At 36.8% G+C, this 12,041-nt stretch overlaps 1 non-coding gene across 1 annotated transcript; it reads left to right on the top strand.

Moving 5' to 3' along the window:
• Positions 1-241: 241 nt before the first annotated feature.
• On the top strand, positions 242-348 carry LOC145557136 (small nucleolar RNA R71). Its single transcript, XR_014092192.1, has one exon. It is a non-coding gene; the product is annotated as a small nucleolar RNA R71 (small nucleolar RNA).
• Positions 349-12,041: the final 11,693 nt, after the last annotated feature.

Raw genomic sequence — 12,041 nt, 5'->3', positions numbered from 1 at the left:
CTGACAAATAAATGTTAACTGAGCTTGCAAAAAGGATACATAATCAACATTATGCTTTCCTTTGTTAGCAAACCCTCTCGGATTCCCGTATTAGGAATTGTGTATTGTCATAACTTCGATAACCTGTCCTGCATTTTCTACATTAAGATTAATGAATCTCCTACTAGCTGCAGAATCTTGAACTGATCTAGATGAATTTCCAAGTCCGTTGTAAAAGGCTTGGATTAACTGCCATTGTGCCAGATTATGGTGGAGGCATTCTCTCTACAGATCCTTGAACCTCTCACAAGCCTCATATAGAGTTTCATCGGCCTCTTGGGCAAAGTTCTGAATAGCAATCCTCAGTACAGTTGTTCTCTCTACAGCGTAATATTTGTTATAAAAATTCAAGGACAGAGTTTCCCAGTCAGTAATACCAAGTGTTGTTCTATTCAAGCCATTAAACCATAATTTAGCTTTTCCACATAATGAAAAGGGAAAAAGAATCTCCCTAATTTGTTCTTGCGTAACCCCGGCTTGTCTAATGGTGTTACAATACTGGCAGAAATCTGCAATGTGAAGATTAGGATCTTCACCCTTAGTCCTAGTGAATTGCTTCTTTTCTATCATTGTGATAAATTGGGGTTTGATTTCAAAATGCACTCCATCAAGGGCCGGAGTGGGAGAAAGGTGTGGAAAATCTGAGAGCTTTGGCTGTGAGTAATCACTGAGCTTCTTGGGTACCGCCATCTTTGATTCTGGACATGAAGGAATTTCTGAGTCACTGTAATAAGTTGGAGGGTCTCTTCGATTATTGTCTTCCTCAGAACCTGCCAGGATTTGTCTATAGAGATTCTTTTGTGTATGGAACGAGCGCTCGATCTCAGGATCGAATGGAATGTAACCTGATCTGGAACACCTGGGCATAAACAAAGAACTAAAAGACAAATATGAGAATTGCCTCAAAGAATTAACGTTCTCTGAGACAAGAGGGGATAATCTAGACTACAAAAATAATCAGAAAACAAAAATAAAATCGTTTCCCCGGCAACAGCGTCAAAATTTGACAGGCTCAAGTCGTAATCACCTAATCAAAAATAATACCTAAATCCACTAACTATGTAGATAGGGAAGAAGGGTCAAACCATAGGGGAACAAGTTAATTTCTTCCTACTTAATCAAAATAATCTAAATTATCAAGTAACCAAATTATTATTATAAGAGTTACTAAACTACTAAGAGTAAGAGTCGGAAGGAATAAAAGTAAGAGGGAATTCAATGAAATAAAAGCCTAGGGCAAAGGTCACCAATAAACAATATTCCAGGGTAAAACATAACAATCAATCATCAATGCATCAATTAATCTGATCATAAAGGGCTTTCGCTACGTATTACAATCACAGAGTTAATTTACTGGTATTAAATCTCATCTCTTGAATCTCGACTTAACCATTTATAAATTAGTCCAGCTATTCAAACTAAGCCTAAACATTAATTCTCATCTCTCGAATCTCAAATCAATATTGCTAAACTCATACAATTAAACTAGACCTAATCTAATTGCATAACATTAAATCAATCAATAGGAAAATAATTAAGCATTGACAATCAACAATTATAAATTACCCCTTCATATTATTTATTGGATCCCCATACACCCTAGAAATAAAACTACTCACACATAACTAAATCTTAATTATATAAAGCAATTAAATAAGCCATAAGAGAATAAAGGAATAAAATTGTTGAAATTAGTAGAGAAGAAATTGTTAACAAAATCAATGGAACTACAAAGTTGAGTCAAGATCAAGAGTAAAAGTTGAGAGAATTCTAGAGAGAGAAATAATCTAAGTAGAGAGAGATAGTCTAAAAAAGAAGGTAAGCAAAAATCATGTACTGAAATCGTACTTAAACCAACTCTAAAACAATCCTAATTGGAAACTAAGAATTCGGCAAATCAGGTCTCTTAGAAACACGCGCCTGATCGGGCGAAGGGCCGCCCGATTAGGCCTGCCTTTTTCATCGTATCTTCTTCTAATCAGCTGCGCCCGATCGAGCCAATTCTTACCCGATCGGGCGCGTCTTTCTAGCAACACTTGATTGCGCGCCCGCTTGATCGGGCATAAGCTTGCCCGATCGTACCCGGCTTCACCTCGAGGCTTGGACTTTGATTGGGCTTGATTCTTCGGCCCAATCCGGATTTCCTCTTTGGGTCTTGTATACTTGGTCCAAATGTCCCGTCATCACATATGCCGAGCCCTTAATCACTGGTTTGATGACTCTAGCCGGCCTTGGGCTTAAAAAACGCTCGTGTTCTTCTAATTCCGTAGTTGCTCCATGAAAAGCCAGGAAAACACTCCAAAAGTGCAATTTCCAACAAAACTCAAGTAAAACTACAAAAACACTATAAAACACCAAATAGTAATAAAAGTGAATCTAAAGATCCAAAAACATTACTAATTATGACCAAGGGACGAGGGTAAAATACTATATAAATTAGACACATCAAAGAGCTAGAACTTGGAGAATCCACTTCCTTGCATTTTGAGCTTTCCAATTTCCATGAGCTTGCTCCAAAAGCATCACCCACCTTAGTAAATCACTAATATCAAGACCCGGACCTTGTACAATACCTGCAACCACAAAAATAGAGAAAATAAAGGAGAAAAGAGTACAAACCTAATAAAATGCACAAAACCACAAAATAAGAGAGGAAATTTTTTTAAAAAAAGAGCAAAAGCATAAAACATAGAATTTATTAAGAAGGAAAGTTATGAAAAGAAGGTAAAAACAACCTAAATGCTCATCAAATGGGTGCCATTTATTACACCCATCAAATACCCCCAAGCTTACCTTTTACTCGTCCTCGAGCAAAATAAAACCAATAGAGAAATGATGAGCTTATTCAAACAAACAAAAATAAGAGAGGAGATAAGGATATACACTAACTCACTTTTGTAGGAATCACGGTCAATTTTAGCAAATAAAGATAAGCCAATTAAACCCCTAAATCGCCCTATAGGACGAGTGATGCTCTCGTAAAGGTTTCCTACGAGATTAACCTATAACTCTCGTAATAATACAAACAAGGCAAAGGACGAAAAAGAAACCAAAATACAAGAAAAGCAAACAAATGTTCATGAAAGGACTTTATCAAATATACAAGCACATGTGAAGGCAAATCTTTCTAATCAAATAAGGGAGTGCACGTTCTAAGATATCTAAGGTTGATTGAAATATAGGACATGCTAAACATAAAGAAATAAAGAAACACAATTCACTTTCATCTCAAAACATTTTAGCATATTCTCCCAATTAGTTTCAAATATACTTTTAGTGAGCGTCTTTATAGTTCCTCGAAGGAACTGGAAAAACAAATAGATTTGAGGTTTCTCGACATCTTAACTTTGCATCCCCTCTCCTTAGGCTTTAATTCATAATACCCTCCCTCGATATGTGACTCAACCTCTAGGTTGAAAGGTCTTTCCCAGTGGTTGTAACGTAGGGATAAAAGGGTTAGGGTAGGCTAAAATTTAAAATTTTTGTGGTATCCCTAATAGTGAAGCAAAGAAGGAGCCTTTCTTAGAATCACAATAGAGTAATCACCAAACAAAAACAAACTAAAACGCCCAAGCTTATTCAAAGATATAACCACAATCATATATACAAAAAGCGTAAGACACTTCCCCCCAAGTTTAAACAAAGCATTGTCCTCAATGCTTAAAATAGGAAGAAACATTTACATTAAAATGTTTTAGAAGTTTTTCATTTTTTAATATTTTTAAAAAAAAATTTCCAAAGCTTTTAGAATTTTCTTATTTTTTTTCTCAATATTTTTTTCAAATTATTTATTTTATTCATTGTTTTCGCCTCTTTTAACTATGGATGGCTTTTTTCAACTTTGCATTTGAAGTCCTTGCCTTTTTTTCGCTTTGGACGGCTTTTTCATTTATTCACTTGCCATTGTTTACAATATATACACAAATCAAGCTTGCATACGAATAGAACCAATATTAAAACTCATATACATCAAACACCAAGAACATGATCAGTTCCTTCACAAAAATAAAAAATGGAACAAAAAGAAATAAAAGGCTCAAATAAGATGTGGCTTGAAAAGAAGGGAAAAAGCTCAAATGGTTAGCAAGAAGGCAAATGTAAACCCAATGAACTAAAAATAAAGAAGATTATTCTAGAAAAGAAAAATACCACCACGAAAAGATGCCTTTGTCCTCCCTAGATGGTTCAGTCTCGTGTTTGAGAATTATTAGACAAGATTCAAGATTAGGTCCGCAATAGTCAAGGATCAAAGCCGCTCAAGCAAAATATGTAGAAGGCTTGAAAATCTGAAACCTCACAAGGTTGAAGCAAAAACTCACTATTAGCTTCAAATTCACCAAAAGGGAGCGATTGCAAATTTTCCAAAATAAAAAGAATCCGGCTTCAAGGTCCTAATAGTTTTAAACGACTACCTTAGCATACTCTATCCTAGAATAAACCAAACATACTCTCAAACCGTGCACACCGTTACCATTTAAGAAGAAAAGCATTCAACTATACAAGTCCAAGAGTATTGTGTCCAAGGCAAAAACATAACAAAGACACATTGCAAATTTGCCTTGATAGAAACAAAAATCTTTTTGGAGTATTTAAAAATATAGAACATGGAAATGCATATACAAAGGTGCATGTTATATATGAATCAACATCCCATCAAACATGATAAAATAAGTTCTCTCAAGCTTGAATAATACAATGCACTTAAACATAAATCATAGAAACCATGGGAGGGGAAAACAAGGAGGTCAATCAAACAAATTAACATATATCCAACAAGTCATCAGCCACTTGAGAAAGAGCAAGGAAGGATATTACCGGATATTAGGTGGGTGTAAATACCCGCAAATGACCTAATTAAACCATTCAAAGCTAATTTCCTCAAGAACTGAACCTTGCCTTCGATATGCTAGCAAAAATAAGAGTCAAACTTTGTTGACTATTGATAAAAATTGAAGCACCAATGTATATCAAGTCATGTACCTGGCAAAAGGCATACAAACATTTTCATGAGAGAAAATCTATTCTAAAAAGAAAAGATAATAAAAGTAGTAAAACACGGGTTATTTCCCGAGAAAGGCTTGGTTATGGTCCAAGCTTGACCGCTCAAGAAAATAATAATTCAACGCACGCAAGAGATTATCAAATGCACTACTAATCATCTCAAAAGATAAACGGTAGGAAAATGATGGATAAGAACGTGCAATAATATTGTTGCATACAAGTGAGAAGCGAGATGCGAAAATAAAGAAGAAGGAGGATCAAAAGGAAAAACAAGAAAATAAGAAGAAGAAAAAGTGGGAAAATAAGAAGGGGAAGAAAAGGAAAATCCTCATCACAGAATTGGTGGTTGGCATATTTCCTCTCTTCCTCAACAATGATGAGATGAGGGACATGAAAATCTCCTATAGAAAAGGGCTCCTCAATAGGCTCTTTGAGATAGGAAGGGAGAAAAATAGGGCAAGAAGGGATGTTGTCAACCTTTGAGAATTACGGGTATGAGAAATGGGAAAAGGGGTAGCTACTCCCTCAACACAAGGTCTCACATAGCTAATGAGGCCATGAAAATCAATCATAAAGTCCTCAAATGAAGAACTCTCACAATCTAAACCTCCCTCAAGCTCAAAAACTCCAAGGGAATTGACCTTATCCTCCTTTCTACCACAATAAACAAACTTTCTTTCAACTATCTCAAAACCTAAGTCCTCAAAATTGTGCATGAATGGAGGTAGATAGAGTCATCGTAAACTCAACTAAATCCCAAAAAGCATTCTCGATGAACTCATCTAAGATTCTATAAATCTTCATATTACTCTCACAAAACAAATGGGACATTACCTCAAAAAAGTCTATGTATTCATAGAATGAACGGTCACAAACATAAATTTGAGGCTCGTCAAGATGGGAAAGAGGGTTAGGATTTTAAAATTCAACTCTCTTTTCATTCTCAAATCTTTCACCATCACTCCTATGCTCATCAAAAGGATCCTCACACTCTCTTGGTTGCTCTAAATTATCATTATCATCCTCAACACACACATTGGATTAGAAATTCTCATACAAAAGCATCAAAGATGATAATTGAATTTTCATCTCGTCTCTTCTTTTCAATTCTACATTCTAAACACCCTCACGCTCTCTAATCATCTCCATTTGGCTCCTTAAAGTTTCCATTATTTGTCTCTCTAAGGACCTAAGATTAGGATTCATCTCTAACTCCCTAAAAGATTCATCAATTTGGCTATAGGAGACTAGAGAATCATCACAAGAGTTTGGAGAATGAAAAGGCAAAGTGGGATGATCAATAGTAAAATAAGAGTCACAGCCAAGGTTAGGACCATGCACATTAAAATCATGAGCATTTTCATTAAAAAGGGGAGAGGGGGCACAATTAAGTGTATGAGATTTGTTATTAAGGGAATAAACTACATCATAAGAAGACATGACAAATAATGAAGAAAATTGAAACACACCATTTGCATCAACTTGATCATCTACTTCATCATCATGAACAAAAGAGGAAATAGGATTGAAATCATTTGTTCTAGGTTTAACTATTGGATCATGTGACAAATCATGGGAAGTCATGCTAACATTAGAAGATTCAACACATTGCATATCAACATTAGAAACATGATAACCCCTATTATAGACATCCCTAGCAAACCAAGCACAGAAATCCCAGGCATCATCAATTGACAACGCTCTAAATTCACCAATATGCTTGCTTTCAATTACATTCCTAGTTTGCACATTCAAGCCAAAATAAAAAATCTCACAAGATTCCCAAAGATTACAAGAATTATAATCAAGAAATTCAAGTCTATAGAAATATTCACAAAAAGGCTCATTGTCATATTGAGGAAATGATAGACATGCCATTTTTTTTTCACAAAACAAACAAAAATCAAATAAAATAAAAGTATAGACAAAGAACTAGAGTCAAGAAATCAAAAACACTCAAACATAGACACCGTTCCCCGACAACGGCGCCATTTTCACAACGGGTGGAACTAGGTCGTTGAAACTAATCCTCCCTTGGTCAAACTAAATTTATAAACACTTAACTCACCTAAATAGTAGTAAAGTGGCAAGTCAAGTGTCGAACCCAAAGGAACGGTAATGTTCAAGCACTCTCAATTATGTGCCTAAGCTAGGTCGAGCTCTAAGGATAAAAGGAGAATAATAAAAACTAACAAACAAAGAAAATTAAACAAATAAAGCACTGGGAAAGGGAATCAACAAGTAAACATGACAATTGTAGCAACTCGAAAATACATGCAAGTCAATGGTTGTGAAGACTAATGACAAGCTCAATCAATAGAGTCAATAAGCTATCTCCTAGAGGTCAAACTAGCGCCAACTACGAGAGACTCTAACTAGGAGCATCACTAATCAAGCCCAATCGACAATTGCAATTCCTTAATCAATGGTCCGTATCATTAAAAACTACAATGCAATCTAGAATAATTCTCAAGGCCTATCGAATTAGACACATGCGAACTTCAACTAATCGATTTAATCTCAACAATTAATAAACACAATCTCCAAATTAAGTACAAGCAATCAATCATAGCAGTTTCACCCTATCCCTAGCAAACAACTACTCTAACATCATCATCTAATCAACTAACAGCTAAAGAAATCAAGAATCAACAATATTTGAAGAACAACTATACTAATAAAACATCAATGATCAAAATCAATCAAAACTAACAAGAATATTAAACTAAGCAATAAAATGAGATAGAGTTAGAAATGCTCATTTGTAATAGAGAAGATCTTCAACACAATTGTTACCATTGGATCTTCAATCTCTCAATCACCATTGAAATTCCTCACATTCTCTCTAAAAAATCTACTCCTAAACTATCCCTAAATTTAAAGGGAGAAGCTCTCGACTAAGCTAAAATTATGATCTAAAATTGTGAATTTCGTTCTTCAAAAATCGGGTTTACAAAGAGCTATAACTAGGAAGCGCAAAGCAAAAACCGAGCAAGCAAATTCCCAGGGGAGCGTGCCCGTGCGGGCAAGGTGGCGTGCCCGCACTGGCTTGTTGCACGCCAGCGCATCTCTAGGTTTCTTCGGCTCTTCTTGCGGTTTTGTGCGTTCGCTAAGGTCTTCTAATGAACGCGAAATATGATGATGATGAACATTAAGAGTGGCAGCCCAAAAAGCACTTGACTGTGGGTTCAGCACCCCATCTTCATGAGAGCACGACTTGAGAGCGCAAGAGCTAGAACTTAGAGAATTCACTTCCTTGCTCTTGAGCTTTCCAATTGCCAAGAGCTTGCTCTAAATGCATCTCCCACCTAAGTAAATCACCAATATCAAGACCCGGATCTTGTACAATACCTACAACCACGAAAATAGAGCAAATAAAGGAGAAAAAAGTAGAAAAACTAACAAAATGCACGAAACCACAAAATAAGAGAAGAAAAGGTAAAACAAAGAGCAAAAGCATAAAACTAAGCATTTATTAAGAAGGAAAGCTATGAAAAGAAGGTAAAAACAACGTAAATTCTCATCAAATGGGTGCCATTTACGACACCCATCAAAGGTCCCTAAGTCGACACACATGCGAACTCGTCCATCCTTTTTAGGGACTAGGACGATGTTCGCTACCCATTTTGGGTAATTACCTACGCAAATGAAACCTGCGTCTAATTGCTTTTGTATTTCTTCTTTCATTTTCAGAGCAACATCAGGTTTCATTCGTCGAAATTTTTGTTTTACTGGTTTAAAAGTAGGGTTCAAGGGAATGGTATGTTCCGCAATTTCCCTATCTATTCCAGGCATTTCCTTGTATGACCAAGCGAACACATCTTCAAATTCTTTGAGCGTTGATGTGTGGATCGATGTGTTGAGCGCATCTGACTAGGTTACGCGCGACATACTAGCGCTATTGATTTAGTTGCGCTACTATAGGCAGCGCAACAGATTGTCTTGCGCACAGTATTATGGTAAGATTTGATTTCATATTTTTATAAAATTCTGAATCTTCCGTAAGCGCATCACTGGAGGTTGCGTGCAACCTTGTAAGTTACGAACACAAGACTTGCACGACTTGTTGAGATGCACGCGGATTTATCTGCGGCAGCATCAATTTTAACCTTAGCGCCTCTAAATTTGTAATTATTAGGGTTTAAGCTCGGGCTTAAGCCTAATTATGATCGGGCTTAGATGATAGGACCTTAATGCTTTTGCTTTTGGGTTAGGCTAGCTTATTTTTATGTTCTTGTAATTCAATTAGTAATCCACAAGTGTTTTCACGTTAATCCAACACGAAAATGGTTTTATTTATCGTCATTGGATTTCCTGTCGGGACAGGAGGCCAAAAGTAGATGACTACAGGCACAAATTCCCACCCTATAAATACCCCAATCATTGATGGTGGGAGGGGTGTATTGTGACATAACATTAAATAGAGCGCCAAATAGCTCCAACTTTTCTCTACGTTCTCTCTTTAGTTTACTTTGTTTTCCGGTCACTAACTTGATCGTTGTAGGCGGATCTTTGGTCACTGAAGCTTCCGTGTCTTTTGTAGGTGTTTGTGTCTCAGTTTTAGCTAGTACGCGACCAATATCCACCCTCGATTCCAAAATACCCCGAAACAAAATTGTCACACTTGAGTCTTCAATATCTAAAATAATCATTTAAATGCCTCACTTTCTTCCTCTAAAACTGCACCTATGCTAAGCTTAATCTAGATAGAGAATCTCCTAAATTAAGCCTAAATATGAAACAAGATTTAAAATGAATTATTCTAAAAGTTGGGCTACAAAAAGGGGAAGTCCTGAATTATTTATAGATGAAAGATATAAAGCACAAATAGTCAAACCAGGTAGCTCGAACAAGACGGTCTGGTGCGAGCGCACCAAGCTTCTTGACCGAGCTACCCATTTCCACGATTGCTATGTCTTGAATGGCGATTATGAAATCGTTCAATAAAAAAACCCAACTCTACAGTACTATGATAGACAAGCATTCAACTTGCTATTTGGACTAGAGCATAACCATGTTGCTACATGACTAATTAGAACGCCATCCAAGAAGAAGATTTTGACCCAACCTCGTTGATCACCTCTTCTTATGGAACCTTCGAGCATGGATGCAGGAAGTCTTTTAAATAGATTGACCATAAAGGTAATAAGTTATGAGTGACATTTATGTCACTCTTAGGGTAGTGTTTATGCTTTGTTTTAGCTTGTCTTAAGGTGTTTTGTATTTGTTTTGTTTAAATAATGCGTTCATACATTACTCGGAGTGTTTTGGATGAAATCGCGTATATGCTTAAATGCTTCCCTTTATTGTGTGTTTTAACCGTTGCCGATACCATATTGCTTCCCTTAGTGCTTGTGATTAGGTATTTGAAGTCTTGGATTGCAAAAAAGAAGACAAGTAAGCACGAGAGTACAATCGAAGAAGTAAGGTGCGAGGGAGCGCAAAATGTGCATGAGAGCGCGGCCATAGTGCGCAGGTGCGTAGCCCTATCTGAACCCGCGTGGAAGGATGTAAATTTCAAAATCAAGGCAGAGAGCTTTGCGCGGGTTGTGTGCGACCTGTGCACGGGCGCACACTCCCTTACGCGGGCGCACACCAAAGGCGCGCGGGCGCACAACTCAGCCCACTAGCCCTAACCCACGAAGGCGCGGGCGCACAACCTAATGTGCGCAGGTGCGCAGTTTTATGCGAGGGCGCATAACGAGCCTTGTTCAGCGTTTTTGCGCGATTCTATTTATATTCGAGGCTTGTTTTTTTACGGGACTTCTTCATATTATTAGATATTTTTCTCTATTTTATGAGAGCTTCTCTCTCTAGGGTTAACTTAGGATTACAGAATTTTAGAGAGAAAAAGTGAGGGTTTCACCATTGTTGAGCTTGGATTTTGAAGAAGAAGATTGATAATCTTGTTTGTAGACTTTCATCTTCAATTAATGAGAATCTCTAACTCTCTCTCCTCTATTTTAGTTGTTTTCTTTTGATTATTGTTATAGTTGTTAGTATTGCTTGTTAATCATGTTGATTCTTAGTTATTTGTTATTTAAATTTGTTATTATCATGATTAGTGAGTAATTTCCCCATTAAGTGGATGGTTGTGGTGTAGTTGGATATCGAGCATATTCTTGGGCTTGGAATTGTTTTATTAGTAATTAAATTCTTTATATGCTTGACATTTGATGCGTGCCATTTATGGCACTCTTAAGCTAGGTTTTCTTCTTTGTTTTTATGCTCGTTCTTAGGCCCTGTTTGATTCAACTTTAAAAAATAATATTAAGTAAAAATAATTTCAGTTCAGTAAATGTTCAGTTCAGTAAAATTAATTTCAGTTCAGTAAAATTCAGTTTTCTTATAGAAGAATTATAATAGAAAATCAGTAAAAATAATTTCAGTTCAGTAAAAATAATTTCAGTTTAGCAAAATTAATTTTAGTTCAGTAAAATTAAGTTTAGTTCGGTAAAAATAAGTTCAGTTCAGAAAAAAAAAATTCAGTTCAGCAAAAGTAAGGTGAATCAAACAGGGCCTTAGTCTTTTATGTCGTGTTTTTAGATAATAATACATGAAAAGCGTGTTTGTGTGTAAGTTTAGAGAAATGCATGCTTTTAATGGTTTTCTTATTACTTTATTCGTTTCTCGGCCATCTCTCTCGCTTCTCCGCTTATTTTACTTATTTTGTAGGTGAGTCGGGAATCCCGGATTTAACCATCAAGGAGGGAGCTCAAGCGCATTCAAGGAATTAAACGGCGCAGAGTTTGAGAAGCTAAGTATTCAAATCAAGTAACCAAGCGTGCTCCGTAAGCACCAAGAAGCTGCCCCGAGCATGCTCCCCGAGCAGCCATTCACATCAGCAAACCTGAGCCACCAAGCAGCCAGCGCACAATAGCCCACCCAGCAGCCGCGGGCTGGCCGCGGGCGCGGGTATCCTTGTTGCGGGCGCGGGTGGCTGCAACCCTAAAATGTCATTTTCTAGCATTAAGTAGCCGCGGGCGCTGGCTTGGTGGTGT

This window comes from Chenopodium album, chromosome 8 (genome assembly GCF_948465745.1).
Source record: "Chenopodium album chromosome 8, dcCheAlbu1.1, whole genome shotgun sequence".
Lineage (NCBI taxonomy): Eukaryota > Viridiplantae > Streptophyta > Magnoliopsida > Caryophyllales > Amaranthaceae > Chenopodium > Chenopodium album.
This window is presented reverse-complemented; position numbering and strand designations above follow the sequence as displayed.